General features: G+C 37.6%; 1 long non-coding RNA gene across 1 annotated transcript; it reads right to left on the bottom strand.

The window, feature by feature from the left end:
• LOC109026567 (uncharacterized) lies at nucleotides 1-25283 on the bottom strand. The gene is made up of 3 exons (XR_010133239.1): nucleotides 25074-25283; nucleotides 24126-24215; nucleotides 1-115 (listed from the first exon to the last, which is right to left on the bottom strand). It is a non-coding gene; the product is annotated as an uncharacterized lncRNA (long non-coding RNA).
• Between the last annotated feature and the right edge of the window lie 1048 nt (nucleotides 25284-26331).

Below are 26331 nucleotides of genomic sequence, written 5' to 3'. Positions count from 1 at the left end.
CCCTGCCTGTGTATTACCATCCATCACCCCTGTTCTTCAAAATGAACACATTTTGAAGAATTATGCCACCTAAGAAAAGTTACTCTGCTTCTTCTGTCAAGGGCCAAGAAAAGATCTGTAAGCCAGAAAAGAGGGTTAGAGAGAAAGAAGAGAAAAATATTTGCTGTCACTGTTGAATGATAATCAGAACAAAGTACATATAAATGACATCTGAGGTTGAACTACTCTGGAAGGAAACGATATTGGCCAAGTGACAAGTGAGATCACTTAGTTGTCATATACATCTCGATAGTTTTAAAATCATTTTAGAGAAACCGTTACCAAAAGGCAGCAAGGCAAGAATGCTTGGCAAATTGTTGGAGGTGCTTTATGCTTGCTTTGCTGTCATTAGTGCTTTTAATAACTGACTGGCCTGTAATGAATTTAACTTAACTTCACCTTCAAATAAGGTTTTCTGCCCCCACCACCTCTGCACTTTGAATGAATGTAAAAAGGTACTCTTGTCCTCAATAAGTATTCCCTCCCCAATCTCAAAGATGACAGCTCACTGTGCATGTGCTCCTGTGACCCAACTGAATTCATTTTTCCCAAGTCCTATAACACAGGGGTACATTCATTTTTTTCTCCTATATTCTGTGCTTTTATTAGCAGGAAAGTTTATATTAAAGAGTTTTCCATTTGTAGAGAATTTTGCTACTTAAAAATAAGTTTTCTTTCAAGTAAAATTTAAAAATAATAATGCTGAGCACTTACCATTATACTTGTTCTGGTATAATTATTAATAATGCCCCTTTTTATCTTCAAATGCATCCCAGGTTGGGTGATCAATTAGGTGGTCTCCATATTTATATAGCACCTACTAAGTGTTCTATGCAATTTATATAAGTTAACTGATTTAATCTTCACAATATCTCAATAAGATAGGTGACGGGCAGGCTTGGTGGACCATGCTTGTAATCCCATTATTTTGGGAGGCCAAGATGGGAGGATCACTTTAGGCCAAGAGTCTAGACCAGCCTTGGCAACATAGTGAGACCCCATCTATAAAAAAAGTTTTAAAAAATAGCCAGGCATGGTGGCAAATGCCTGTAGTCCTAGCTACTTGGAAGGCTGAGGTGGGAGGATTACTTGAACCCAGGCAATCAAGGCTGCAGTGAACTATGATTATGCCATTGACTCCCTCCAGCCTGAGCGACAGAGTGAGACACTGTCTTTATTAAAGAAAGGGGGGCATGGTATTAATAGATACTGTTGCTATTGCTTTGAATAGGTGAGTAAATCAAGGCACAGGGTGGTTAAGTAAATTGCCTAAGATGAAACAGAAATAAGCAGAGAAGATAGAATTCAAACTCAAGCAATCTGGTTCCATATATCTGCAGTCTTATTCCTCGTGCTATTTTGTACTGCATGAAGTCTGATACTTGTTCTGTTTTTCTCTTTGATATATTTTTTAAAGTCACTGTGGTCATAAAGACAACCTTTGGGTATCCCCTAGAAACAATTTGTACTCAAACTTAGGCCCCCAAAAGCTCTGACGCCTGGGGAGGTTTTGGTCCAAACCTTTGAAATTGGTCATCTGAATAAGAACTTTAGGAAATGGAAAAAGAAAGGTATGAAAGAAAGAATGGGGTGGGAGAGGGAAGAAAAAAGGCACGAGTACCTTCATCAGACATCACTGCAGGAAACCAAGGATATATCCTCCCTGGAGCCATGTTGTAAAAAATGGGTGGTGGAAATCAGAGAAGAGGGTGAGTTGACATTTGGAATTTGGATATGACTGAATTGGACAGCAAAGAGAAAAATTCTCATGTTTAGGTAAAGATTATGATGTTTGAGCCAGGAAAGCATTCACTACAACAAGATATTTTATAAATTTGACTTTTAAAATAAAAGGAGAGAGAGCTCTGCTTTCACTCCCACCACTGGAAGCCAAGGCCATATTTCTCAGTCTCTGTCAAGAAACACCCAGATATGTCAGCTCTGAGGTCTTGAGTCTCCTAAACCTGTTGCAGAAAGACAGATTCATATCCAGAGACTTGTGTGAGGAGGACTTTGCAGCTTCTTTAAACTTGATCCAAGGAAGGATGAGTGCTATTCTGTTTCACTGAAATTCTTATCTTAGCCTCTTGAGCTCACATTTCCAGACTGCTTTGGAAGTGTTTCTGTAGATACTTAAAAGTCCAAGAAGGGCATGATGTCCTCTGTTTTTCTCTAAGTCATATCTTCCCAAATCCTAATATAGTGTTACGATTCAGTGTCCCCAGTTAATGTAAATAAAATAACACCACAATTATGTCTTAAAATGTTAGATATAATTTATTCAGGAGTATATAGCTTTTCAGTTTTATTTTAAACAATCTTATTTTGTGTATTTTTGAATAAATATTTTGTCTGATTTTTCTTCCTTGCCAGATTCAGTACAATTATTAATAATAACTGACAAGCGTATGGCACTGTGTTTGGAATTCAAACTTATTCTTAAACTTTAGACTTCATATTACCCTTTCAACATAATTATGAGGTGTGTTGAGGGTCAAGACCACCCCTGGGATTGGTGATTTGCTAGAAAGACTCATGGACTTCGGTATATAGTCATATTCATGGCTATGATTTATTACAACAAAAAGATACACTGAAAAATCAGCAAAGAGAAAAGTCACGTGGGGTGAAGTCTGGGGGAAACCAGGAGTGAGATTCTAGAATCGTCTCCCATTGGAACCACACAGGACATGCTTAAGTCCCCCATAATAAGTTGTGACAAGTGTGAAATATCTACCAGGGAAGCTTGTTAGAGACTCAGCACCAAGGTTTTTGTTTGGGGCTAGTCATGTAAGCACCCTCGGCTTGGCACATACACACATTCCAGACTCCCAGTAGGGAAGGAGGAGTTCAGCACAAACCATATTGTTCGTACAAGCATTTTTGGCACAGTGAGACACTCTCATGAGGAAATGGTGGGAATTCTTTTGAAATCCTAGTTTTCAGATGCCAGGCAAGGGCCAATTTTGTAAGTACCCTTTCTAAGGATAGTAGTCAGGCTTGCTATGTTAACTCTTTTCTGCACATGTCTCATAGTTTGGTTTTCCACAGGTAAAAGTAACTTAAATAAGTCAAATTATTTTCTCATCAACACGAGTTTATGGTTGGAACAAACTCCACTTATCCTATCTTCCAATCCAATATTTTTTCCAGTAGGTTATACAACCGTTCAGGAAAGTATCTCGTATCTGAGTAATTAAGACTGTTCCAAATAAATTGAAGTGACTGATAATCAAGGGTGCAATTCTAGCTTTTTGTCCTTTATATATGAACTGGAAATAATAATGCCCTCTGAATTAGCCCTTTTCATTATAACTTGAAACAATGATGGAAATATCCAACAATCTATACTGTTCAGCACAGTAGCCACTAGTAATATGTGACTATTGAGCACTTGAAATGTGGCTAGTGTGAATGAGAAACTACTTAATTTTGTTTATTTTTAATTAATTTTAATTTCAATAGCCACCTGTGGCTAGTAGCTACCTAATGAAAGCACAGCCTCAGATAACTTAACTTACTTCATTAAAGCTAAGTACACTAAGATTCTTAGGTTGAATAGTTCCTGGAACACCAGAGTTACCTTCTGATTTCTTGAGGGCCAAACCAACAGCACAATATGGTCCCACAAATGTTTTGATATCTTGTGGTCTTAATCCAAACTTACAAAGTTTACCCAGAATAAAGAATATTCCATCACCATCAACTAGATTTTTTTTACTAAGCATTATTTTTAAAATAACCTAGTGTATGGAGGTTGGCAATGGTTCATCTGCACAAATGGTACTGATTGATAGTCCTCAGGAAAAGGTGCCTGCCTTTTTGTAAATATCAGCTCACATATCTTTACAGTTACTGGTAGTTATGCCAGAAAAGAGAGAAGGGAGAAAAGGCAAGAGCAGTAAAAGTATTTAATGAAACAGATAATAAATTTTAACTTACTCCAAATATTGTGTTTGGCAAATATACTTTTACAATATTATATTGCAAAACTACAGTAGAAAATAATTTTGCTTATATGCAAAGCATAATAAAAGATGATAGCATAACAAGTAAGCAGGGGATGAGCCAAGATGGCCAAATAGGAACAGCTCCGGTCTACAGCTCCCAGCGTGAGCGACGCAGAAGACGGGTGATTTCTGCATTTCCATCTGAGGTACCGGGTTCATCTCACTAGGGAGTGCCAGACAGTGGGCGCAGGCCAGTGGGTGCGCGCACCGTGCGCGAGCCGAAGCAGGGCGAGGCATTGCCTCACCTGGGAAGCGCAAGGGGTCAGGGAGTTCCCTTTCCGAGTCAAAGAAAGGGGTGACGGACGCACCTGGAAAATCGGGTCACTCCCACCCGAATATAGCGCTTTTCAGACCGGCTTAAAAAACGGCGCACCACGAGACTATATCCCACACCTGGCTCAGAGGGTCCTACGCCCACGGAATCTCGCTTATTGCTAGCGCAGCAGTCTGAGATCAAACTGCAAGGCGGCAGCGAGGCTGGGGGAGGGGCGCCCACCATTGCCCAGGCTTGCTTAGGTAAACAAAGCAGCCAGGAAGCTGGAACTGGGTGGAGCCCACCACAGCTCAAGGAGGCCTGCCTGCCTCTGTAGGCTCCACCTCTGGGGGCAGGGCACAGACAAACAAAAAGACAGCAGTAACCTCTGCAGACTTAAATGTCCCTGTCTGACAGCTTTGAAGAGAGCAGTGGTTCTCCCAGCACGCAGCTGGAGATCTGAGAACGGGCAGACTGCCTCCTCAAGTGGGTCCCTGACCCCTGACCCCCGAGCAGCCTAACTGGGAGGCACCCCCCAGCAGGGGCACACTGACACCTCACACGGCAGGGTATTCCAACAGACCTGCAGCTGAGGGTCCTGTCTGTTAGAAGGAAAACTAACAAACAGAAAGGACATCCACACCGAAAACCCATCTGTACATCACCATCATCAAAGACCAAAAGTAGATAAAACCACAAAGATGGGGAAAAAACAGAACAGAAAAACTGGAAACTCTAAAACGCAGAGCACCTCTCCTCCTCCAAAGGAACACAGTTCCTCACCAGCAACGGAACAAAGCTGGATGGAGAATGATTTTGACGAGCTGAGAGAAGAAGGCTTCAGAGGATCAAATTACTCTGAGCTACGGGAGGACATTCAAACCAAAGGCAAAGAAGTTGAAAACTTTGAAAAAAATTTAGACGAATGTATAACTAGAATAACCAATACAGAGAAGTGCTTAAAGGAGCTGATGGAGCTGAAAACCAAGGCTCGAGAACTACGTGAAGAATGCAGAAGCCTCAGGAGCCGATGCGATCAACTGGAAGAAAGGGTATCAGCGATGGAAGATGAAATGAATGAAATGAAGCGAGAAGGGAAGTTTAGAGAAAAAAGAATAAAAAGAAATGAGCAAAGCCTCCAAGAAATATGGGACTATGTGAAAAGACCAAATCTACGTCTGACTGGTGTACCTGAAAGTGATGCGGAGAATGGAACCAAGTTGGAAAACACTCTGCAGGATATTATCCAGGAGAACTTCCCCAATCTAGCAAGGCAGGCCAACATTCAGATTCAGGAAATACAGAGAACGCCACAAAGATACTCCTCGAGAAGAGCAACTCCAAGACACATAATTGTCAGATTCACCAAAGTTGAAATGAAGGAAAAAATGTTAAGGGCAGCCAGAGAGAAAGGTCGGGTTACCCTCAAAGGGAAGCCCATCAGACTAACAGCGGATTTCTCGGCAGAAACCCTACAAGCCAGAAGAGAGTGGGGGCCAATATTCAACATTCTTAAAGAAAAGAATTTTCAACCCAGAATTTCATATCCAGCCAAACTAAGCTTCATAAGTGAAGGAGGAATAAAATACTTTACAGACAAGCAAATGCTGAGAGATTTTGTCACCACCAGGCCTGCCCTAAAAGAGCTCCTGAAGGAAGTGCTAAACATGGAAAGGAACAACCGGTACCAGCCGCTGCAAAATCATGCCAAAATGTAAAGACCATCGAGACTAGGAAGAAACTGCATCAACTAATGAGCAAAATCACCAGCTAACATCATAATGACAGGATCAAATTCACACATAACAATATTAACTTTAAATGTAAATGGACTAAATTCTCCAATTAAAAGACACAGACTGGCAAGTTGGATAAAGAGTCAAGACCCATCAGTGTGCTGTATTCAGGAAACCCATCTCACGTGCAGAGACACACATAGGCTCAAAATAAAAGGATGGAGGAAGATCTACCAAGCAAATGGAAAACAAAAAAAGGCAGGGGTTGCAATCCTAGTCTCTGATAAAACAGACTTTAAACCAACAAAGATCAAAAGAGACAAAGAAGGCCATTACATAATGGTAAAGGGATCAATTCAACAAGAGGAGCTAACTATCCTAAATATATATGCACCCAATACAGGAGCACCCAGATTCATAAAGCAAGTCCTGAGTGACCTACAAAGAGACTTAGACTCCCACACATTAATAATGGGAGACTTTAACACCCCACTGTCAACATTAGACAGATCAACAAGACAGAAAGTCAACAAGGATACCCAGGAATTGAACTCAGCTCTGCACCAAGTGGACCTAATAGACATCTACAGAACTCTCCACCCCAAATCAACAGAATATACATTTTTTTCAGCACCACACCACACCTATTCCAAAATTGACCACATAGTGGGAAGTAAAGCTCTCCTCAGCAAATGTAAAAGAACAGAAATTATAACAAACTATCTCTCAGACCACAGTGCAATCAAACTAGAACTCAGGATTAAAAATCTCACTCAAAGCCGCTCAACTACATGGAAACTGAACAACCTGCTCCTGAATGACTACTGGGTACATAAGGAAATGAAGGCAGAAATAAAGATGTTCTTTGAAACCAACGAGAACAAAGACACAACCTACCAGAATCTCTGGGATGCATTCAAAGCAGTGTGTAGAGGGAAATTTATAGCACTAAATGCCCACAAGAGAAAGCAGGAAAGATCCAAAATTGACACCCTAACATCACAATTAAAAGAACTAGAAAAGCAAGAGCAAACACATTCAAAAGCTAGCAGAAGGCAAGAAATAACTAAGATCAGAGCAGAACTGAAGGAAATAGAGACACAAAAAACCCTTCAAAAAATCAATGAATCCAGGAGCTGGTTTTTTGAAAGGATCAACAAAATTGATAGACCGCTAGCAAGACTAATAAAGAAAAAAAGAGAGAAGAATCAAATAGACACAATAAAAAATGATAAAGGGGATATCACCACCGATCCCACAGAAATACAAACTACCATCAGAGAATACTACAAACACCTCTACGCAAATAAACTAGAAAATCTAGAAGAAATGGATACATTCCTCGACACATACACTCTCCCAAGACTAAACCAGGAAGAAGTTGAATCTCTGAATAGACCAATAACAGGAGCTGAAATTGTGGCAATAATCAATAGTTTACCAACCAAAAAGAGTCCAGGACCAGATGGATTCACAGCCGAATTCTACCAGAGGTACAAGGAGGAACTGGTACCACTCCTTCTGAAACTATTCCAATCAATAGAAAAAGAGGGAATCCTCCCTAACTCATTTTATGAGGCCAGCATCATTCTGATACCAAAGCCGGGCAGAGACACAACCAAAAAAGAGAATTTTAGACCAATATCCTTGATGAACATTGATGCGAAAATCCTCAATAAAATACTGGCAAACTGAATCCAGCAGCACATCAAAAAGCTTATCCACCATGATCAAGTGGGCTTCATCCCTGGGATGCAAGGCTGGTTCAATATACGCAAATCAATAAATGTAATCCAGCATATAAACAGAGCCAAAGACAAAAACCACATGATTATCTCAATAGATGCAGAAAAAGCCTTTGACAAAATTCAACAACCCTTCATGCTAAAAACTCTCAATAAATTAGGTATTGATGGGACGTATTTCAAAATAATAAGAGCTATCTATGACAAACCCACAGCCAATATCATACTGAATGGGCAAAAACTGGAAGCATTCCCTTGGAAAACTGGCACAAGACAGGGATGCCCTCTCTCACCGCTCCTATTCAACATAGTGTTGGAAGTTCTGGCCAGGGCAATCAGGCAGGAGAAGGAAATAAAGGGTATTCAATTAGGAAAAGAGGAAGTCAAATTGTCCCTGTTTGCAGATGACATGATTGTTTATCTAGAAAACCCCATTGTCTCAGCCCAAAATCTCCTTAAGCTGATAAGCAACTTCAGCAAAGTCTCAGGATACAAAATCAATGTACAAAAATCACAAGCATTCTTATACACCAACAACAGACAAACAGAGAGCCAAATCATGAGTGAACTCCCATTCACAATTGCTTCAAAGAGAATAAAATACCTAGGAATCCAACTTACAAGGGATGTGAAGGACCTCTTCAAGGAGAATTACAAACCACTGCTCAAGGAAATAAAAGAGGATACAAACAAATGGAAGAACATTCCATGCTCATGGGTAGGAAGAATCAATATCGTGAAAATGGCCATACTGCCCAAGGTCATTTACAGATTCAATGCCATCCCCATCAAGCTACCAATGACTTTCTTCACAGAATTGGAAAAAACTACTTTCAAGTTCATATGGAACCAAAAAAGAGCCCACATCGCCAAGTCAATCCTAAGCCAAAAGAACAAAGCTGGAGGCATCACACTACCTGACTTCAAACTATACTACAAGGCTACAGTAACCAAAACAGCATGGTACTGGTACCAAAACAGAGATATAGATCAATGGAACACAACAGAGCCCTCAGAAATAACGCCGCATACCTACAACTATCTGATCTTTGACAAACCTGAGAAAAACAAGCAATGGGGAAAGGATTCCCTATTTAATAAATGGTGCTGGGAAAACTGGCTAGCCATATGTAGAAAGCTGAAACTGGATCCCTTCCTTACACCTTATACAAAAATCAATTCAAGATGGATTAAAGATTTAAACATTAGACCTAAAACCATAAAAACCCTAGAAGAAAACCTAGGCATTACCATTCAGGACATACGCATGGGCAAGGACTTCATGTCCAAAACACCAAAAGCAATGGCAACAAAAGACAAAATTGACAAATGGGATCTAATTAAACTAAAGAGCTTCTGCACAGCAAAAGAAACTACCATCAGAGTGAACAGGCAACCTACAACATGGGAGAAAATTTTCGCAACCTACTCATCTGACAAAGGGCTAATATCCAGAATCTACAATGAACTCAAACAAATTTACAAGAAAAAAACAAACAACCCCATCAAAAAGCGGGTGAAGGACATGAACAGACACTTCTCAAAAGAAGACATTTATGCAGCCAAAAAGCACATGAAAAAATGCTCATCATCACTGGCCATCAGAGAAATCCAAATCAAAACCACTATGAGATATCATCTCACACCAGTTAGAATGGCAATCATTAAAAAGTCAGGAAACAACAGGTGCTGGAGAGGATATGGAGAAATAGGAACACTTTTACACTGTTGGTGGGACTGTAAACTAGTTCAATCATTGTGGAAGTCAGTGTGGCGATTCCTCAGGGATCTAGAACTAGAAATACCATTTGACCCAGCCATCCCATTACTGGGTATATACCCAAAGGACTATAAATCATGCTGCTATAAAGACACATGCACACGTATGTTTATTGCGGCATTATTCACAATAGCAAAGACTTGGAACCAACCCAAATGTCCAACAATGATAGACTGCATTAAGAAAATGTGGCACATATACACCATGGAATACTATGCAGCCATAAAAAATGATGAGTTCATGTCCTTTGTAGGGACATGGATGAAATTGGAAACCATCATTCTCAGTAAACTATCACAAGAACAAAAAACCAAACACCGCATGTTCTCACTCATAGGTGGGAATTGAACAATGAGATCACATGGACACAGGAAGGGGAATATCACACTCTGGGGACTGTTGTGGGGTGGGGGGAGGGGGAGGGATAGCATTGGGAGATATACCTAATGCTAGATGACGAGTTGGTGGGTGCAGCGCACCAGAATGGCACATGTATGTATACATATGTAACTAACCTGCACAATGTGCATGTGTACCCTAAAACTTAAAGTATAAAAAAAAAAAAAAACAAGTGAGCAGGATTTTTTTTAAATATTAGTCAATGCTCTATTTTTATTTTCTATGCCAATGTAAAAAATCACAAATTTTTCTTCAAGTTAGAAAACAAAAACAAAGGAATGACATCATGTGGCATATCCACTACTCCTGCATGGTATTATAAATCAGACTCACCTTCCAAAAAAAAATACTTCCTTAGCCCTGTTGGAAATGCTTCTGACATCAACCTCAAATTCTTTCTTATATTTTTTCTCTGGTTCAGGTTCAAAATGCAGAAGAGAAAAATAAAAACAAAATGGAGAAACTGAAGGTAAAAGAAAGGGCCTAAGATTGTTCTTCTGAGATTATTCTTCCTCACCAGAGTGAGGAAATGTTTCTATGAAAAAATATAGAAATATTGGTAGTGGAAAAAAGGACTTCCAAAACTTATGAAGTGAATTTGGTAGCCTAAGGAGAAAATAAACTGAAGTTTACATAATGCAATATATTTTTAACGGAGAGGAAGAAAAAACTATACAAATTAATGTTCACCCTGTTGGTGCTAAGTTTGCTAATAACTGCAGTAGGGAATAAGAATAAAAAGGGAAAACATGACTAAATGTATTTTATTCTATGTATTCTTAAAGCCCTACAAAACAATATTACTCATATGAAAAATACTTTCTTACTAATTTTTCAGTATAGAAAGTGGCATTCAAAACTAGGAAGTTCAATTGTAATGACAGTCAAGTGGAATTTCATTTCTCACAGATGTAACACAATAGCATGTGGTATTAAAACCCAGAAATCTATGACAAGTATTGGAAAAGCTGAAGTTAAAACCAAAATTCTTTATGGCAGAATTATTTAGAATATTTAATATGTTCTCATGTATTGTAAATTCTCAAGAGAGATATTTGAGTATCATTCCTTGGTAAACTTTTAGGGGTAAATAACTATATTTTTTCCTTTGGAGTATATTCAAGGACTAGTGTTCTACAAGAAACATTTTGGAAAACATTGCTCTTATTTAATAGTTCCAAATCATTTTCATTGAAAAAGACTTTCAGCATCCTTTCTCACTTGCTGTATCTGGATATATTATCACAGAAGAAAAGTAAACATACAGCTAAGAAAGCTGTTGCATGTGTCCCTGAATGAAAACTTGCCCTAGTAATAATGAGTTGGAAATCACTTAATGTTTTCAGCATGGCCAATGACTGAAAAAAAAAACCTTTTATTTGTAACAGTAGATAGTCTGATCCATAGCCATTAGGAGTGCGATATGGTTTGGCTCTGTGTCTCCACACAAATCTCACCTTGAATTATAATCCCCATAATCTCCATAATCCCTATGTGTCAAGGGAGAGACCAGGTGGCAGTAATTGAATCATGGGGCAGTTTCCCCCATGCTGTTTTCATCATAGTGAGTGAGTTCTCACAAGATCTGATGGTTTTGTAAGTGTCTAGCATTTCCCCTGCTTGTACTCACTCTCTCTCCTGCCTCGCTGTGAAGAGGTGACTTCCACCATAATTTTCAGTTCCCTGAGGCTTCCCCAGCGATGTCGAACTGTGCGTCAATTAAACCTCTTTTCTTTACAAATCACTCAGTCTCAGGTATTTCTTTGTAGCAGCATGAGAATGAACTAATACAGTAAATTGATACCACAGAGAGTGGGGTGCTGCTATAATGGTACCGAAAAATGTGGAAGTGACCTTGGTATTGGGTGGCAGGCAGAGGTTGGAACAGTTTGGAGGGCTCAGAAGAAGACAGGAAGTTGTGGGAAAGTTTGGAACTTCCTAGAGACTTGCTGAATGCCTATGAACAAAATGCTGACAGTAATATGGACAATAAAGTACAGGCTTAGGTGGTCTCAGATGGAGATGAGGAACTTTCTGGGAACTGGAGTAAAGGTGACTCTTGCTATGCTTTAACAAAGAGACTGGCAGCATTGTGCCCCTGCCCTGGAGATTTGTGGAACATTGAACTTGAGAGAGATTATTTAAGGTATCTGGTGGAACAAATTTCTAAGCAGCAAAGTGTTCAAGACGAAGCAGGGCATAAAAGTTTGGAAAATTTGCAGGCTGACAATGATATAGAAAAGAAAACCCATTTTCTGGGGAGAAATTCAAGCCAGTTGCAGAACCTTGCATAAATAATAAGGAGTTGAATGTTAATCATCAAGACAGTGGGGAAAACATCTCCAAGGCATGTCAGAGACCTTCATGGCAGCAGCCCCTCCCACCGCAGGCCTAGAGGCCTATTAGGGAAAAATTGTTTCCTGGGGTGGGTCCACGGTCCCCCTGCTCTGTGCAGCCTTGGGACAAGGTGATCCGCGTCCCAGCTGCTTCAGCTCCAGCCCTAGCTAAAAGGGGCTAAGGTACAGCTCAGGCCATTGTTTCAAAATGTGCAAGCCCCAAGCCTTGGCAGCTTCCATGTGGTGTTTGGCCTGCAGGTGTACAGAAGTAAAGAACTGAGGTTTGGGAACCTCCACCTAGATTTCAGAGGATGTATGGAAATGCCTGGAGGTCCAGGCAGAAGTTTGTTGCAGGGGTGGAGCCCTCATGGAGAACATCTGCTAGGACAGGGCAGAAGGGAAATGCGGGGTCAGATCCCCCACACAGAGTTCCCACTGGTGCACTGCCTAGTGGAGTTGTGAGAAGAGGGCCACCATCCTCCAGACCCCAGAATGGCATATCCACTGACAGCTGGCATGGTGCACCTGGAAAAGCCACAGGCACTCATGCTAGCCTGTGAAAGCAACTGGGAGGGGACTGTACCCTGCAAAGCAGAGCTGCCCAAGGCCATGGGAGCCCACCACTTTCATCAGAGTGATATGGATGTGAGATATGAAGTCAAAAGAGATCATTTTGGAACTTTAAGTCTTAATGACTGCCCTATTAGATCTCAGACTTGCATGGGGCCTGCAGCCCCTTTGTTTTGGCCAATTTCTCCCATTTTGAACAGGTGTATTTACCCAATGCCTGTACCTCCATTGTATCTAGGAAGTAACTAACTTGCTTTCAATTTTACAGGCTCCTAAGTGAAAGGGACTTGCCTGCTCTCAGATGAGACTTTGAATTTGGACTGTTGCATTAATATTGAAATGATTTAAGACTTTGGGGGACTGTTTAAAGGGCATGATTGTGTCTTGGAATGTGAAGACAGGAGGTTTGGGAGGGACCAGGGATGGAATGATATGGTTTGGCTCTGTGTCCCCACCCAAATCTCACCTTGAATTGTAATAATCCCCATGTATCAAGGGCAGGACCAGGTGGAGGTAACTGGATCATGGGGGCCATTTCCGCCATGCTGTTCTCATGATAGTGAGTGAGTTCTCACAGATCTGATGGTTTTATAAGCATCTGGCATTTCCCCTGGTGTCACCCATTCTCTCTCCTCTGAAGAGTTGCCTTCCAGCATGGTTTTCAGTTTCCTGAGGCCTCCCCAGCCATGTGGAACTGTGAGTCAATTAAACCTCTTTTCTATAAATTACCCAGTCTCAGGTATTTCTTCATAGCAGTAGGAGAATGAACTAATACAGAGTCTGACAACATTTTCTGCCCAATCTACAAAATCAAAAAAATATGGCAACAATTGCTTATAAATGACTGTGACATATGTAAATTACGTAAAGAGGTCCTGATAGATACATCATGTGTGGCAGAAACTGAAAAACTGTTTATTAAATCATTTCCCCTTTTGCATATTTAGAAAACTAGGATACATTTTCCATTTTCCTTTGCATTTGTGTATCATCTGACTAATTTAGTTGGTCAGATGTGGAAAAATGTGGATAAAATAAACTAAATGTGGATAAAATAAACTAAATGTGGATAAAATAATGTGTATAATTTGTAGGGTTGACCAAATGATCACACACTCTCTTTTCCTTAATTTACCAATAGGAGATGACACCCAGAAAGGCCTTGGAAAGCATGAGTTAAACAAGTCTCCCTCAACCTGGGTCCCTGAATATTTGCTCCCTCTAATTTTGTGTGGAGCAGAATCCACCCTCTATAACCACCATCTCTTATTGAACTTTATATGAAAAAGGGAGAAATAATTGTATTAAGTCACTGAGATCTCCGGGTTATTCTGTTTATAGTATCTAGCACTACTTTAATGACCAAAGAAGGATATGGGGTTGTTTGGACGAAACAGTAGCCTTGCTAAATTTAATTAAATTTCTTTTAAATTTTACCACATATTTTAATTTTTTAATCATGCTTCATATCTCTGTTTACTTATTGTTCATATCTTTGGAGAGGCAATGAGAAAAAAGCAATGCATGTAGAGTGAGAAAGCCTGCCTTTTAATCTCAACTACTTACTAGCTGTGATTTTGAGTATGTGACTTTCACTTAACTGTCTGTCCCTGAATCATCTTTGACAGCTTGATTCCCTTTTCTAAAACACGCTAACCTCCCCACCTCCCACCACCTTCACACACACACCTCACCCACACACACATCCCTAATGCATCCGTTATGCTCTTTTGGACCTTTGACTCAGACCACATCTCCTGGGCCATAAAACAAACCACAACAAATTCAAAAGAATTTAAGTAATATGGAATGTCACCTTTGACCATAATGGAATCACACAAAAGATGAAAAAATGAAGGTCAACAGGAAAATCTCCAAACATGGAGAAATTAAACAACATACCTCTAAATGATTCATCAGCCAAAGAGAAATTGTCAAAGGAAATTTTTTAATGCATAGTATTGAATAAAAATGAAAATACAACATATCGAAGTATGTGAGATGCAGCTAAGCCAGTACTGAGGGAGCTATTTATAGCACTAAATACGTACATTAAAAACAAACAAAGGTCACAATTTAATAATCTAAGTTTCACTTCAAAAAAACTAGAAAAGAAAGAGCAATGTAAAGCTGAAACAAACAGTGGAAAAGAAATTTTATAAATAAGAGCAGAAATAAATATAATTGAAAATAGGTAAAACTAGAGGTAATTAATAAAACTAAGAGCTGGTTCTTTAAAAAGGATCAAAAAATTGATAAACCTGTAGGAAGACTGACAAAATAAAAAAGAGAAGATTCAAATTACCAATATTAAAAATGAAATGAGTGATGTTATTACAAATCTTGCAACTATTAAATGCACAATATGGGAATGCCAAGAATGACTTTATGCTCATGCATTTGACTACTTAGAAGAAATGAACTAATTTATTGAAAACCACAAATTACTAAAACTCAACCAACATGAAATACATAATCTGACTAGTTTTATAAACATTAGATAATAAATTGAATTTGTGATTAAAAAGCTCCCAAGAAAGTAACTTTTATTCCAGATGGTTTCACTAGAGATTCTATCAAACATTTAGAGAAAAATTAACACCAATTTTATACAATCTCTTCCTGAAGACAGAAGAGAGAACACTTCCCAACTCATTTTACAAGGATAATGTTACTATGTACAAAAAGCAGACCAAAAAATGTAAAAAAAAAAGTTATTGATCAATATCTCTTGTGAACTTACACATTAAAACAAATTATCAGCAAAGTAAATCTGAAAATGTATAGGAAGAATTAGGCTGGTTGCGATGGCTCACACCTATTATCCCAGTACTTTGGGAGGCTGGGGCAGGTGGATCGCTTGGGCCTAGTAGTTTGAGACCAGCCTGCACAATATGGTGAAACCCTGTCTCTACAAAAAAATAAAAATAAAAAATTAGCCGGACATGGTGGGGCACGCCTGTGGTTCCAGCTATGCTGGAGGCTGAGGTGGGAGTATGGCTTGAGCCCAAGAGACAATGAGCCATGATCACACCACTGCACTCCAGTCTGGGTGACAGAGCTAGTTCCAAGAGAAAAAGAGAAAAAAAGAAAAAGAAAAGAAAAGAAAAAGAGAAAGAGAAAGAGAAAGAAAAGAAAAGAAAAAGAGAAAGAGAAAGAGAAAGAAAAGAAAAGAAAGGGAGGGAGAGAGGGAGGGAGGGAGGGAAGGAAGGAAGGAAGGAAGGAAGGAAGGAAAGAAGGAAGGAAGGAAGAAAGAAAGAAAAGAAGAAAGAAAGAAAGAGAAAGAGAGAAAGAGAAGAGAAGGAGGGAGGGAGGAGGGAGGGAGGGAGGAAGGAAGGAAGGAAGGAAGGAAGGAAGGAAGGAAGGAAGGAAGGAAGGGATTATACACTATCACCAAATGGGATTTATTCCAGGTATGCAAGGCTGGTTCAACATTCAAAAATTAATCACTGTAACCTGGTTACAACAAGGTAAATTCAAAAGATCACATAATTATATAACATTATTATATGCAGAAAAGGCATTTGATAGACTCCAACACCCATTAATCATAAAAACTGCCAGCCAAGTCAAGAATAGAGGGATTTTCCCTCAACTTGATAAAGAGAATCTAAAAAAATGCTAGGTCATACTTAATAGTGAAAGATTGAATGTTTTTTCCCTAAGGTCAGGTACAAAGGAAGGATCTCTGTTTCACCACTCTTATTCAACATAATACTGCAAATTCTAGCCACCACGGTAAGGCAAGATAATGAATAAAAGATGTGCATATTAAAAAGAAAAAGATAAAACTGTTTCAATTTGCACATGACTTAACTGTTTACATAGAAAATCTCAAGAACTCTACTAAAAATGCTCATATAGACCTATGGCTATCATCTAAAACTATCTTCTAGATACAGAGATACTAGCAAATAGCCCTTCCCTTTACCCTTCCTCTTGTCCCTCTTCCACCATCCCAGTGACTAAGTATAGGACTATGCCTAGCTCCAAAAGGTGGATTAACAAAGGTCACTCCCAGAAGACAGTTCTCACTAAAAACTAACAATAGGACATTCATAAAGGGATTGTTTTACTACTCTACTTTTAATATACTTTGAGCATTAGAACTTGTTTATCCTTTAATACCCAACAATATTAATAAAAATCCACATATAGAGCAATGATTAGACCAACTGAACTAGTGTAAATGACGGGCACAGAACCCTTCTCCGTGCATACTTCCTAGAAATACTAGATGTTTCAAATAGGACATAAGTTTTCCACTCTATACACAGTAGCATTGAATAAATGATGCATACATATAACACAGGTTATAATTTGAAAGTGTTTTCTAAAAATAAACATTATGGCCTAAAACCCTTCCCCTTTCTACTTTACCAACCCAGTGAACAGGTATAAGCATCTGTAGTACTTAGAGGGGATTTTAACAATTACACTTCTGTGTTTTTAATAACCGTCTTCCCTGTGAATTTTAACACGAAGTGTACTCCCATGTATTACTTTACTGACTCTCCTTTTGTCACACACTGACAACCTCTCTAACATCTAGAAAGACTAGATAATGTAAATTAGGACTTGTTTGTTTGCTTATATACGCTATGTACACAGCACTGTAAAAGGAAATGCAGACATAAGGGCCAATGGTCACTTGTGCCTCGCCATAAACACACTGGTATAAAACTCTGCACTTTCTACTCCTCCTTCCTCCTTGAACCAGCATAAATATGTGTACTGATCAGAGAAGTGGTTTGATTAATTTTTAAAAGACAACATTTCATGTGAATCAAAAGGATATCTGCAAAGTGTGTTATTCACTACCTCTATTTTTAACAATTTTGTGCACTTCTAAACATCTGGAAAGACTAAATGTTTTAAATAAGGACTTCAGTTTGTCCACTGTATACAAAGTAGTGTTGAGTAAACCTGTGTTTATTGTGGACAAAGCTCATTATTTTGCAACATCTAAGCTTTATAAATGTCCTGAGGTGACAATGTAGGTTAAAAAGTAGAGCTAGTGAATTAGCAATTTATAAATATATTTTTGTTATAATTGATAGAAAAGATGCACCTTGGACATGAAATTGTTAAACCACCTCTGAGCAGTGTATATCAAGACTTGCTCACTAGGTTGGCAGCAGAAGGGCACAAGGACGTATAAAGGGAAAAATGTATACAGATGTATATATATTTACATTTTGACAATAGCCATTGATGTATGTGCAATTCTTTTGGCTGTGCTATGGGAATAGGTTAAGTAATTCAATGACAACACACCTTGCTAATATTTTAATGGTACATATCTGCTAATGAATTCTCTTAGAAACATTATACTTAATGTATTCTGTTGCTGTATGTTTCATTATATATATACAGACACACACACACATATATATATATATATATATATATATATATATATATATATATATGTTTTTTTTTTTATCAAAACAGGGTTTCTCCATGTTGGCCAGGTTGGTCTCAAATTCCTGGCCTCAAGTTGAGCCACCTGCCTCAGCATCCCAAAGTTCTTGGATTACAGTTTATGTCTCATTTTAAATTGAGCATTAAGGAAATGCAGTATTTAAATCAGAACTCTGCCAATGCTTTTATCTAGAGGCATGTTGTCATTTTTCTCATCTATGAAATTTTGGCCCAGGGAAGGCAGGATTACATTTTTTTCTAAAATAGGTGTAGTTGGTGAGTTGGTGTAGTGTATTTTTGGCTATCGAAATACTCATATAGCTTTGGGATTTCAAATTGGTAAATATTCATGATGTGTGAAAAAGCATGATACATACTGTATGATCTCAATCCCATAAAATAGGATATTTTGTCTACATACACACAGGACATAGAAGGACATGTCAAACTGTAAACCACTTGTTATCATAGAGGACTTTGTTCTTTGCCTCTTGTGTTTTTCAGTTTCCTGAAATGCACATATTAACTTTTAAAAAATAAATTTTTTTTTAAAAAAAAGCAAACCCCAAAAGCTTTACAGAAAAAAAAAATACATTTAGCAAGGTTGCTGAATATAAGATCAACACACACGCACAAAGTGTATATTTCTGTTAATGAATTAACATTGAAAAGAAGAAAATCAAAATTTAAAACAGAATACTATTTCCAATCATTCCAAAGAAATGAAATACTAAATGAAATACTAAAGTATACACTGAACAAACCTGTAAAAATTATATGCTGAAAATTACAAAACACTAATGTAAAAAATCAAAAAAGTACTAAATAAATGAAGAGATATATCATATTCATGGATTTGAAGGCTCACATAATAAAGATGTCAATTCTTCCCCAAATTTATCTATAGGCTAAATGTAATTCCTATCAAAGTCCCAGCAAGGTTTGGCACACACAGTCAAGCTTGTTCTCAATCATGACAAGGAAAAAAGTGGGAGGGAACACTCTGACATTGAGGCTTTCCATATAGCTACAGTTAAGAATGACAGTGCAGTATTAACAGTTGGATAAACATGTAGATCAACAGAACAGAACAGAGAACCCAGATCCACACAAATTTTTTTTTTACAATGGTATAAAAATAATTCAAAGGTGAAAAAAGTCTTTTCAACAAATGGTGCTGGAGCAATTGATAGGCAGAAAAATGAACCTAACCTAAACCTCACACCTATAAAAAAATTAATTGAAAGTATATAATGCTCTTATATTTAAAAGTTAAACTATAAAACTTGTCAAAAAAAAGCATGAAAAAAATCTTCAGGATCCAGGGTCAAGCAAGAAGTTTTTAGACTTTACACCAAAAGGACAATCCAAAAAGGAAAACTTGTTAATGAGGTCTCATCAAAATTAAAAATGTCAGTCTTGTAAAAGACCATAAAAATAAGATGAAAAGACAAGCTACAGACTGGGAGAAAATATTTGCAAACCACATGTCTGACAAAAGAATAGTATCCAGAATATACAAAGAATTCTGAACACTCAATTGTAAAAGAAAAAAAATTGACAATCCACTAGAAAATGGGCAAGAGATATAAACTGGCATTTCACCAAGGAGGATATATAGATGATAAATAAGTATATGAAAAAATGTTCAGCATGATTAACCGTTAGGAAAATCCAGATTAAAACTACAATGAAATACCACTACACACCTATGAGAATAGCTAAAATAAAAATTACTGACAAGACTAAACACTGGCAAGGATGCAGAGAAACTGGATCACTCACTCATACATTGTTCATATGTATGAATGGGAATGTAAAATGGTGCAGTCACTCTTAAAAGGTTAAGCAATTTCTTATGAAATAAAATGTGTACTTACTATATAAACCAGAAATTTCACTCTTGGGCATTTATTGCAGATAAATGAAAAGTTATATTCACACAGAAAATCTATACATGAATGTTCATTGCAGTTTTATTTTTAATAGCTAAAAAGTAGACGCTGGGTGCAGTGGCTCATGCCTGTAATCCCAGCACTTTGAGAGGCCAACACGGGCAGATCACACAGTCAGGAGATTGAAACCATCCAGGTTAACATGGTGAAACCCCGTCTCTACTAAAAAAAAATAAAAAATTAGCCAGGCATGGTGGCATGCGCCTGTAGTCCTAGCTACTTGGTAGTCCCAGCTACTCGTGAGGCTGAGGCAGGAGAATTGGTTGAACCCAGGAGGTGGAGGTTGCAATGAGCCCAGACTGCGCCACTGCACTCCAGCCTGGGTGAAAGAGCGAGACTCCATCTCAAGAAAAAAGGTAGAAAAAACTCTGATATTATTTTACAAGTGAATGGTCAACAAACTATGGTACATCAATACCACGTAATATTACTCAGTAATAGAAAAGAATGAACTAGTGATACTTGCAACAACTTAGATGAATCTTCAGAGTTTATGCTGAGCAATAAAAAATAAACCCAAAAGATTATATACTGTATAATTTCAAATACACATACATGTGTTTATGCATATACATTTATATATGCATATATATATTTTGAAATGATAAAATTTTAGAAAAGGAGAGTATATTAATGGTTGCTAGGGTTTACGGACAGAATTGGGTAGGGGTGAGAGAAGAAAGGGGTCAGGAAAGGATGAGAGCAAAGCAGGTAGAGTTATTAAACAACAGCCAACAGGAGGAATCCTAGTAATGGCGGAATGGTTCTGTATCTTGATAGTGGTGAGGGATACATGAACCTACACATGTGATAAAATTATATAAAATTAAATGCACACACACACAAATGAATACAAGTAAAACTGGTCAAATTTAAATAAGATCAGTGGATTAGATCCATATCAACAATATACCAGTTGTGATATTGTGTCATAATTTTGCAAGATGTTACTACTGGGTAAAGGGTACATGAACTTGCTAAGTTTTATTTCTTACAATTGTATGTAAACCTACAAATTTCTTTTAGCTTTTTTTTTTTTTAATGGAGTTTCATTCTTGTTGCCCTGTAATCCCAGTACATTGGGAGGCCGAGGCCGATCGATCACCTGAGGTCAAGAGTTTGAGACCAGCCTGGCCAACATGGTGAAATCCTGTCTGTACTAAAAATACAAAAAATTAGCTGGGCATGGTGGCACATGACTGTAATCCCAGCTACTCGGGAGGCTGAGGCAGAAGAATTGCTTGAACCTAGGAGGCTGAGGTTGCAGTGAGCTGAGATCATGCCACTGCACTCCAGCCTGGGTGACAGAGTGAGACCCTGTCTCGATAATAATAATAAAGTACTTAGGAATAAATGTAACCAAGAAGGTGAAAGGTATACACTGAAAACCAGAAAACCTTGCTTAAAGAAATTAAAGAAGACAAATAAATGGAATATATCTGATACCGATAGATTGAAAGAACTGATACTGTTAAAATGTTCTTACTACCCAAAGCAATCTACAGATTGAATGTAATTCTTATCAAATCCCAATGGCATTTTTTTGCAGAAATATAAAAAAAATCCATTTTAAAATTCACATAGAATCTCAAGGAATACCAAATAGCCAAGATAATTTTAGACAAGAAGAACAAAGTTGGAGTACTCACACTTCTGATTTCAAAGCACATTACAAAGCTACAGTAATCAAAACAGCATAGTGTTTGCATAAGACAGATACACAAACCAATATAACAAAACAGACAGCCTAGAAATAAGTCTTTTATTGTGTATGGTCAAATGATTTTAAACAAGGATGCCAAGACTACTCAATTGGGAAAGGACAGTCTCTTTGACAAATGGTGTTGGGAACACTGGATATCCACATGCAAAAGAATGAGGTTGGACCCTTATCCAGCACCATATACAAGAATTAACTATTTGCAACCTTCCCTTGCTATTTGCAACCTTCCCTTGCCTCCACCTTTCTCCAGAAAGAGCTAGGTAGACAATCCTTCTTCTTTACTCTCTGAACTTATGGAGATGGTAAATTTGTTTTTCAATAAAAATACAGACAGACAGAGATAGATAGATAAACCGATAAATAAATAATCTCCTACTGGACTGTGAACTCTTACAGGAAGAAGAGTCTTTATTGCTCATGTTTGTATTACCAGTTCACAAAATGATTGTTTAATGAATAAGTATATGAATTGAGGAAAATTAGAACCAAAGTATCAAAAATAAGTAGAATTTCCTTCATAAAGGATTTTCCACATCTACCTCTAGATATAACAACTGCTCTTACATACTCTATCTTCTATGACAAGTAAGGTAAGTTTTAGAGGATCTCAAGGCTAATTTTCCGAGATGCATTTCATAGAGCAAATATATGGCTGGACACAGCTGGATGAACAAACTGGACTCTTCTCACCCTTCCCTGCCCCATCCTGTGACAAAAGTTGTAATGGTGTACTTTCTCCTTTGCCTACATTTTCCTTCCACATTCTGTAAAATGATTAGACCATATTATGAATTAATCACTTTCCAAATTTCCTGTTCTTAAAAAATTAAAAAGTGTGGTTTTAGTTAGAAAAAACAAGAGAAAAAATTGTCTCATTTTCTACAAAAGTTGTATATGAGTTTAAAATTTCTTATGATCAAATTCTATAAACAGAAAAGTTATTCCGTCAGGGCTCAGGGCTTACATTCTGCCTCTGAATCAGGTTAGAATTAATGGATAGCGTTTTTTCTTAACCCTATAGAATTATTTCTTTAAATGACATGCTATTAGACTCTTACCAGCCAGATCTTAGGTGAGGAATTTTTAAATTTCACAATCTGATAATAAAATGGAATTATAAAAAAGATTCAATTTGGAGTTTTTATTTAACTCCCTATTAAAAATGTGTAAAAACACTTTTTTCCTGTGTTAAACTTTAGAAAAGGTACCAGAGTTTTTGCTTGATACATAACATAATGGATATATCAAGGCCAATGGTATCAGAGAAATGTGATTATAAACCTAAAACCTACCCCAAATCTCAAATCTATAAATTGCAAATCTACCACTAATTAGCTGTTGACCCCAAGGAAATTTATTCACCTTATTTGGGCCTCTATTTCTTCATCAATAAAATATATTTGATAATATCAATAATATTATTATGAAAAGTGCTGTAGTACACATAAAGCATATAGCACAGTGCTTAGCACAATAGATGAACATTACATTTTATTAAATTTTACTAAAACTCATGTACCGGGAACTAAATTTCCTAATAAAAAAAAAACTAACAGAAATAAACTGTCAACAGCTGAAACAGGGATGAATATATTATGTGCCATTTTTGTTTTATCTTGACATAAATTGGCTGAAATAGTGCCATATAGTCAACACTAATTTTTTTATTACCACTCTTTTAAAAATAACTGACAGAATATTTTAGTTTACATGTCAAGGGAAAAAACCAACAGGCTATTCAAAGTGACTGTCATGTTTCCAAACTGTATTTTAAAAGCCTATCCAATTTGAATTTGCATTTTATTCATTTTGTTTTAGAGCACAAAGTAAAAGCTTTAATATAATCAGTAACAACTCTCTTTTGAGCCCCAAATTACTGTCCTTTGCCTTCTTGTATTACAGCAAAAGTTTATTAACTTTTCAGGCCCTTGAGTGTACTGGATATATTGCCAATACTGGCCTCAAAAATAGCCTGCTTCAGTTTGTACCTTAATGTTAACACATGATAATGATAAACCTGGGGAGTAGGGGGATAGAGAGAGAGAAAGAGAGAGAGAGAAATAGCCCTAGAGAAATTTGGTGGATTTCTTGACCTTACTTTGGCAACTTGAAAAGAAAACTTTGGGGATTTGAAGTTTTGTTCCAGGGAACTTACGTGTGCTGAAGCTGATACTTGGGATTCTGAGCCATTCCCTCCAGCAGTTAAATATGTTTGAAGAATCGTGGCTCTCTCATGACACGACAGCTTTAAAAAATAAAGAGAAACAGGATTTTAACTAAATAAGAAAATATTTACTACTCATTTTTAAGAAAAGGAAGTGTTTTGAAATAATCTTGAAAAACAACTGTACATAAAATTATTTATTTTTTACAAAGAATTCTACTCTATCATTCTGTCAGAGAAGTGATAGTTCTCTTTAGGATAAGTGGAAGCGTAGCTACTTAGTGTCAAATATCTACAAATACGCTATTAAAAATCAGACTGTCAGAGCTCATTAGTTAGGCTCCTACTTCTCTAACATGAAGTTCTATTATTTGTTTTCTACCAGTAACACTTTCTCTTCTTCAATGCTTCTGTAGCTACAGAAAGAATAAAACATGTACAAGACCAGGACTCTGTCATTAACCTCTAATACACCCTAAAAACACATTATAAATATCTTTCTTTAATTTTGCATGTGCATAGCAGATCTGAATCCCAAGAGAGTAGAAGGCACATAACAGGGAGCACACATGCACAAATCCTCTAAAATATGCTTACAACCACACTATCATTCTACCATCCTTACTGCAACTCTTGTAACACCTTCAGTCCAAACTCTGGTGTAGTCATAGGCGTAATTCCATGTTAAACTTTGTTCCAAAACCAGATATGGCCATGTTGGCTCCTAACTAGTTGTTCTAGTTACATATATTCCCATGAAATGCTGGTATTCCACTAGCTAAGTGGATCCAAATGCTTCAGAAAGTATTGAATTTTTTTCAGGTCACAGGAGTAGGGGGAGAACTGCTAACAAATAGAATTTTCTCTATGTTTCACATTCCTCAGCTGTTTTTTCATATACTTTTGGAATCTAATATTTATCTACTGTGATATTCTCACCATATTGATCCTTTTAGCAGTTTCTGGAATAAGCTATGTTTTCTTTTATACTTCTTCATCTTTGCACACACTATTCCCTTTCCCTAAAATGTTCTATTTTCCTTTCTTATTTTCCCACCCTCTCTTGTTCTAGCAAAATCCTTCCCATTCTTCAAATGACAGAATAGATGCTGTTTTACCCCAGCCTCCTTTTCTGACCAAACCTTTCATCACCACAAATGTGGTTCAGCTATCTGTCTCAGATGTTCATTGGACCAGATGTATCTGTGTACAGCAGCATGATTCTTCTGTGATGTCACTACCTGCTTATTACAGTTTTCAACAGATGGCAAGCTCCAAGATGATACTGATGAGTAGTGTCCTCAAGAGCTATTTATATAATACAGTCACTCAGTCATGTGATACAGTGGTCTTTTAAGAGATGTTTGTTGGGCCAGGCACAGTGGCTCATGCCTGTAATCCCAGCAGTTTGGGAGGCTGAGGTGGGCAGATCACAAGGTCAGGAGTTCAAGACCAACCTGAAGTATATGGTGAAACCCTGTCTCTACTAAAAATACAAAAATTAGCCGGGCATGGTGGGACACGCCTGTAATCCCAGCTACTCAGGAAGCTGAGGCAGGAGAATTGCTTGAATCCGGGAGGCCAGGTTGCAGGGAGGGGAGCAAAGATTATACCACTGCACTCCAGCCTGGGCGACAGAGCAAGACACCATCTCAAAAAAAAAAAAAAAGAGAGATGTTTGTTGAATGATATGAATGAGCGCTAAGAGATGACAAAACAACTGAAGAAACTGCAGCCGAATCTTTTTTTTAAAAGTTGGAAAGAATTGATCATTCAACAGCTTTTCCTCCATAGATGCCTGTGATCATGATCTTTATATTGCATACAAATTCTATTATTCTTCTTCTCCTGGAAAAATTGCTCTAAATGTAATTTAAAACACAATTGCCTGAGATTCAACCATATGAAGAAGTTTTGGAAAACACTAGCCCTGTTCATTTTTGTTTTTTTATTCTTTGGCTCCGCTATCAACTCTGTCCTGGGTACACTTCTATCTGACTCTAGCTGCTTTCATAACTTTCAAATATATAAAAACTAACAGAAAAGATGAGATACTTTTAACCACAGAACTCTGACATTCTTATAAGTGGCCTTATTCGTATTTTCAGCCTCAACTGCAAACTCTTTAGAAAGAATAAGCTACATAGGGTAAAACTAAGAACTGGAGTAATACAAGATCATCATCGTAGTTGCGTAT

This window comes from Gorilla gorilla, chromosome 3 (genome assembly GCF_029281585.2).
Source record: "Gorilla gorilla gorilla isolate KB3781 chromosome 3, NHGRI_mGorGor1-v2.1_pri, whole genome shotgun sequence".
Classification (NCBI taxonomy): Eukaryota; Metazoa; Chordata; class Mammalia; order Primates; family Hominidae; genus Gorilla; species Gorilla gorilla.
This window is presented reverse-complemented; position numbering and strand designations above follow the sequence as displayed.